Source organism: Penaeus vannamei, chromosome 17 (genome assembly GCF_042767895.1).
Source record: "Penaeus vannamei isolate JL-2024 chromosome 17, ASM4276789v1, whole genome shotgun sequence".
NCBI classification, from domain to species: Eukaryota; Metazoa; Arthropoda; class Malacostraca; order Decapoda; family Penaeidae; genus Penaeus; species Penaeus vannamei.
The window spans coordinates 12,843,403-12,850,902 of record NC_091565.1 but is presented as its reverse complement, the minus strand read 5'-3'; the positions used below and the strand labels follow the sequence as shown (position 1 = coordinate 12,850,902).

General features: G+C 39.4%; 1 protein-coding gene across 2 annotated transcripts in view; it reads right to left on the bottom strand.

Annotated features, from left to right (window-relative positions):
- Positions 1 to 7,500, bottom strand: part of LOC113806913 (NPC intracellular cholesterol transporter 2 homolog a) — a 19,663-nt gene that overhangs the window by 10,863 nt on the left and 1,300 nt on the right. The gene's annotated exons all lie outside the window — the stretch shown is intronic.

Sequence of the window (7,500 nt, the reverse complement as noted above, 5' to 3'; positions counted from 1 at the left end):
TGTGTGTGTGTGTATGTGTATGTGTGTGTGTGTGTGTGTGTGTGTGTGTGTGTGTGTGTGTGTGTGTGTGTATGTGTGTGTGTGTGTGTGTGTGTGTGTGTGTGTGTGTGTGTGTGTGTGTGTGTGTGTGTGTGTGTGTGTGTGTGTGTGTGTGTGTGTGTGTGTGTGTGTACGTGTCCGTGCGAGTCCATGAGTGCATGTGCACGTCCATGTACATGTTTTTTTTCCCAAGGAACCTCCTTGGAGATAACCTTCTAAAACCTTCAGAAGAAAACGTAATTGTGGCCACCAAAAAGAAAATGGGCCGAGGATAATCCAGGAAATGTAGCCGGATGCTCTTTTTCCTTGTCCATCTCTTTTTCCTCTAACGCCTTTCTCCTCCCACATATTCTCCTCCCTACCTTCCCCCATCCTTGGCCTCATCCCTTTTTTTCTGTCTTCCTCTTCTTTTTCGCCTCCCGGTCCGTCTTCTTCTTCTTCTTCTTCTTCTTCTTCTTCTTCTTCTTCTTCTTCTTCTTCTTCTTCTTCTTCTTCTTCTCCTCCTCCTCCTCCTCCTCCTCCTCCTCCTCCTCCTTCTTGTTCTTCTCCTTCTTCTTCTCCTCCTCCACCTCGTGTCTTAGACACATCCATATTTTCTTTCCGTTTCGTCCTTTTCCTTCTTCCCTTCTTTCTCTCTTTAATTCACGCATTCTTCGGCTCTCCTTCACACCTCTTCCTTTTCCCTCTGCTTCTTATCCCCTTTCTCCTTATCCTGTTCACTCTTGCTGATGCGTATTATAGACAGATAGCCTTGAATTTTTGTATTGTAAATGGGGCCCCATTTCTACATACTCACTGCGAATATATATATATATATATATATATATATATATATATATATATATATATATATATATATATATATATATGTATGTATGTATGCGTATATGTATGCATGGATATGAATATATATACATATATATACACGTCTCAATCCGCCTGCAGGAGGTTTTAGGTAAGAGTGTAGGCCTACGACAAGATTTTCTCATAAACAACATTCCCTCCTTCCAGACACACAGTTATTTGTTTCTTGATATAAAATTCAACCATATTTTTTTGAATTCTATTAATACACTGATTAATGCTTGCTGGCTAGCGATTTCGAAACAGTATATGGTTACACGGTCAAATTGAACTGAAGTATACATATATAAATTTTTGTGGTTATTTCAAACAATCACAAAGAAGAGTTAAGACCAAAGGCACAAACTCTGATAAAGGATTTTCGCCAAAGTAGGTGAGACGGCAATGTCGACATAGCTTCTCATTAGGGTGCGCTCCATTAGTAACCAGCGTAGTCATAAGAAATTGCGGAACGGTAGAACTATAACCCACATTTCCAGTCACCCTTTGTTCCCGTGAGATATGCCTTGTGAACACCTTTCCTCATCTCGGCGACATTCACTTGTTCTCTAGTCACCAGCATTCCAATCGTCGTGGGTAGTAACCTTGTCCTGAAAACTGTTGGTGTGAGCAATGACATTCAACAACCGTGAACTTTTACGGGATCTGAATCGCTAAAAGAAAGCGTGTTGGAGTTAGGATGGGGTTGAGAGGTTTATAAAATGGCAAGGGGAAAGACATTTGCCAATTATTGATACTGATTATGAGCGGATCACTATGCGGAATAACATCATATATACCATACATACTGTGAAACTGACCCTAAAATTTTGTAACTGGAATAGTCTAAAATGTGTATGAAAAACTGTGAATACATGTTTAGTGCAGCATGAATTCCTTCCATGCGAAATTTTCGACTGATTTTCAGATAATCAGAACCTGAAAGACAATAGCTTCAGGGCACGCTTTAAAGCTCCGTAACTCCGCGATTAAAGCGAAGAGAGTAGCAACACGTCGTTAAATGTGAGCATAGCAACCAACAAAGCCTGACAGGCATGAAGGCTGCGTAATGTAACGATAGTCGTCAGTCACCAAGGTCGCCTGGCTTCCCATATTTGTTTCACCAGCGAGCAATTCGGCTTGAATTCTTTGGAATAATGTTTGTATCAACTTTCTGGATCAACAGGACTTTTATAAACATTTACAACCGTATATATTGTATGTATGTATGTACTGTTCATAATACAAATATAAATCAGTAATTATACTCTATGTATTTATGTATGCATATGAATGGATATAGATGTATGTATGAATGTAGCAACACACACGCACACAATCAAAAACAAATAAATATACACACACAAGCGCGAGCGCACACACACGCATGTGCTCCCATACAGCCGCATATACAAAATCTAACAAAACATTAATATATGCAACCTTGCTGTGTGGAGTTCTTCCTGTCATCAATAAAACATATAACCAAGGAGAATGTGTAGTATCATTACACACTCAAACCCCAGCCCACCACAACCCTCGATCCCGGAGGCTGAAACCCAGGTGTCCTAATTTTTCGTTACCTCATGGACTTGTTTACTTCCCTATAGTATCCCTCACCATAACACTATCCTTAACCTACAAGCGAAGTAGGTCGGTCACACAGATGAGCTGATACTCCCCAGTATTCTACTTTCTATAAATCGGTCTTACGACTAAATTAGATTATGATACATTTAATATATTCAAAGTATCTTCCTTTTTTCTATCACTTTCATGGGTTTACAAAATAAAATCTTTAAAGCTCAAAGAAAGCCGTTTGTTATTACGGCCAACAGGTGTGTGTGTGGATAGTTCTGGACGGCGCGCCGAGTTCAGCTATTCATTTCCGGGCTCCAGGTAAACGGCCTTTCAAAGTGTAGACAAAAGTTTCACAAAGTAATTATGGTAAGAAACTGATGAGTGACGTGATAAATTCAAACAAAATATGTCTTATTCGTGGTCGCGCTAAAAATCGTCGTGTTAGAAAAAAATAAAGCATACTGTAGATACCCCTCACCCATGAAGACGTTCGAGACAACTTCGTGCACCCAAAGAGCAATGATTCACCAGCGAGCAATGCTGTCCCGTGGGCGCCTTGCACAGGCTAACATCACTGCGTTTTTATTTATTAAAATTTCGGAGCAATGTGCTACGAGCGAAAAATTACATTACAACTGTGGGTTTAAACTGTTCTTTCTGTTTATTGGGGAAAATGGTCAGTTGGCAATAAAACCGGAAATCTTTTAAAACCCTTTTAGCATTCAACTGAAAAACAAAATCTTATTCACCAACCATCACGCAGGTTAAGATCATTAAACGGCGTTGTCCCTAACGCTCTATTTAGCCTTTGCATCTACCCCTCCTTGCTATAACGTCAGCCATTCTTCGAACATTCACCGGATATGCTGACGACTGGGCCTTCCAATGGCATCCTTTTGTCAGGGAGTTAACAGCTGACCGGCCCGAGTAAACTTCTGTTTGGCGGGAGTGGAAGGATGAGTCGGTCATCAACAGCTGTTATGGCAACGCTGATTCACCCGATGCCTGACTCCGTCCCGCGCTGGCCCCATGCCCCGAGGGATACCCGCATGGTGAGTAGGGGAAAATTTGAGCCACAACAACTATGAGGGTGGTGAATAGGAAATAATATGATAGGAATTACTACTTGTAGGAACGGAGATTGGTTCTCTGAATGTATGATTTTGATAATCAGAATAATTTGGATAAAGACAATTATTTCACATTGTTAAATCGTTTAAAACATGCATAAAACGTGTATCTGCGTATTGTATATGGGGTTGTATAGTTTAACATTATATAATTCCTTGCCATTATGCGTGTAACAAGACGCACACGCACACACACACACGAGAGAGAGAGAGAGAGAGAGAGAGAGAGAGAGAGAGAGAGAGAGAGAGAGAGAGAGAGAGAGAGAGAGAGAGAGAGAGAGAGAGTGTGTGTGTGTATGTGTGTTTGTTTGTGTGCGTGTGTGTGTGTGTGTGTGTGTGTGTGTGTGTGTGTGTGTGTGTGTGTGTGTGTGTGTGTGTGTGTGTGTGTGTGTGTGTGTGTGTGTGTGTGTGTGTGTGTGTGTGTGTGTGTGTGTGTGTACATATACGTAGACACACTTTTATGTTTCTGTAAGCTTGTCTCCAATTAGAAACCATCGCCCATATTTCTAGTAACAAAAATATTACTTTCACGGAGTCAGAGGATATGATTTTATAGGAAGACACATAAATCCTGAAATGTTGTTCTTTCAGCGGATGGAGGCAGTGAGTCAGTCAGCTTTTGTAATCTCGCATGCACTAATACCTAGCATCCGGCAAAAAAAGTCCCTAACACCACAACACTAGGTCTAATATTAGTTTTCTATGATGACTGAAAAATTCTTCCATGTGTGTATGCATGTAGAAAGCAAATCATGGTTGCTGATTTGACGACGCTTATCTATACGATCCTAAAGCGCAAAATAGCTAAACTATGAACGATTTCGACTTGTTTCATTTAGAAAACCCCGTGTTTGATTTTTCTGCGGTACGTGTTTACCAGGAGAAAGGATTACACTCTCTTACTTTCGCAGTTACACAATGTGTTGTTGGCGCTCTGCAACAGTGGTTTTCAAAATCCGTAGGGTCATAGCCATAACATCTGATTTCAGTTATTCACATTGTGTGGTTTATGTTCCTGAGGAATGGCACGATCGCACGCCGACGAAAAAGAAAGAGGTAAAAATCAAATTCGAAAGATCTAACGACATATTGGCAGATCAGTTTGGAATAGAACGGAAAAAAATCCGAAGCAATAATGCCTAGTCACCCTTCCTTTCTCCTACTTGATGACTTGACTGAGTGGCGTAATACCATGTCGACGGGAATGGCGGATGCCTTCCTCACAACAATCTCCGATCTTTTATATCTGTGTTCCGCTTTTCCCCCTCCTTTTATTTCTCGATCTGTTGTTGCTCTTTATATATTCCGAGTTAAAAAAGGGATGTTACCATATGGGGGAAACTATTGTGTTGTGGCCCTTTGTTATGTGCACTGCATAAAGATTTTTTTTGTTTACAGCAATTCCGAACACATCCCCATTTATCGTTCACTACCATCATGATGTTGCAGCAGTTCTCCATTTGTCTGCATATTCAACATATAAATAAGTCTATAAGAAGACACTTATTACAAGCATTATAGAAATAATTAAGCACGAATGACGTAATTCTTTACGATCTCAACCTAACTGCCTCCAAAGAAATATTAAATGCGTAATTTCTAACACTGGTATGTCCTTCTAACTGGTAATTACTTGACAATTTTCCCTCTGTTTTCAACCATCAGATTTTTCCCACCAAGATATTTTGTGTCTGATAATGAGAATTACCATCTCAGTAGATGCATCTTTCTTCACAATTAGCATTAATGTCTCGTTATAATCCGTTGCCATTCGACCTTCTTTTCTTCTCATTATCTTTCTCGCTTTCACGAAGGTTTGATAACAGCGTCGACGAACCGTTAAAAAAGAAACAAACGCGGGAGATCAGCTTGGGAATGAGAAAAATATACTAATGTGTGTATATGTATCTGTATTTGTATATGTATATTTCATATATATATGTATTTATATACATATATATGGATAAATATACATATATATAAACACACACACACATACATATATACATATATAAATACATACATATCTATGTATATACATATATATATATATATACATATACATATATAAAAACATATATAAATACATACATATGTATGTATGTGTGTACACATACATAAATATGTATGTATGTATGCACACACACACACACACACACACACACACACACACACACACACACACATACACACACACACACACACACACACACACACACACACATACACACACACACACACACACACACACACACACACACACACATATTATATATATATATATATATATACACACACACACACATACATGTAATATATATATATATATATATATATATATATATACATATATCTTCTTTCTCTCCCTCTTCCTCTCTTTCTCCTCTCTCTTTTTCTCTCTTCTCTCTCTCCTCTCTCTCCCTCTCTCGCTCCTCTCCCCGGCCATTCCTTGCACACAGGGGGAGATTTAGAAGGCAAAATAAAACTGACAGTGTGTCACAGCAAAGGATATCCAATGTAACAAATGGAATTGAAACTAAATCTAATCTAAAAAAATCTCTCTCACAGTTAAAATCTGATAAATTGTTAAGAATATAAGGGTAGGCCAGTAAATGAGCCTCGGGCCATATTTACGAGGGCTTTGGGTCTAATGATATATGACACCCTGACCTACAAGGCTAGAAAAAAACAAGGGAAAGGAACACACACACACACAAACAAACAAACACACACATCTACAGTCTATACCCGAGGTCTGATCAGAAAGTAGCCGACATAACAACGGCAAAATTGCACTTGCTAAATGTAGGGAATTTTCATCCCTTTCAAAGCTGACCCTCTGGTTCACTCTACACCAGTCCCATCGGCCTTCCTCACTGACACAGACATATCTCAATATCCTTTTTACAATCATAACCTCGTTGCGCTTATTATAATCCGTTCTGGGAAGGGATGTTGTCATCATGAAGACGGCGCTTTGATTTTGCCCACACCTTGTATTTGTGCAATACACTGCATCCCGGGGGTGACGATGAACTACCAGCCTATTTATATTTTGACAGACAGTATTTCCGATTCGTATTTTGACAAATGATATTTCCTATTCTTATTTTTGACAGATAATATTTCCTGTTTATATCTAACATATTTCCAATTCATACTCTGACAGACAATATTCCCTATGCCTATTTTGACATAATATTTCCTTTTCCTATTTTGACAGGCAATATTTCTTCTTCACATATGGACATGATATTTCCAATTCATATTTTGACTCTAGAGCGCTTTCGCAGATCAAGGAGAAACGCAGCAAGGAAAGCATTCGCACTTTCGTACTTGTGTATATATGTTAGCGTGGAAGTGTAAGCGATAATTTGAGCTGTGTGTGTCTTCGTTAAAAGCTAAAGGTGTGTAAAGAAGAGGGGGGGAGGAAGAGTGTTAGTGTGTGAACGACAGTTAGATAGAAAGATAGAAAATATAGATAAACTGACAAACAAGCATACAAGCCGACATATATAGCATGACACCTCATGACACCTTGTGCATTAGAAAAACTCTCTGCAAACTGGAAAGAAGCAAAATATGATGGACAAAAGCATACATTTTCCTTGCCGAGACTGAGACTGAGAATAAGGCTGAGAGAGAGAGAGAGAGAGAGAGAGAGAGAGAGAGAGAGAAGAGAAGAGAGAGAGAGAGAGAGAGAGAGAGAGAGAGAGAGAGAGAGAGAGAGAGAGAGAGAGACAGAGGGAACATATAGATACACAGAGAGAGAATAGAGATACAAATAGAGAGAATAGAGATACACAGAGTGAGAATAGAGATACATAGATAGAGAGAGAGAGAGAGAAGACAGAGGGGGGAAGAAAGAGAGAGGGGAGAGAAGAAAGAGAGAGAGAGGGGGGGAGGA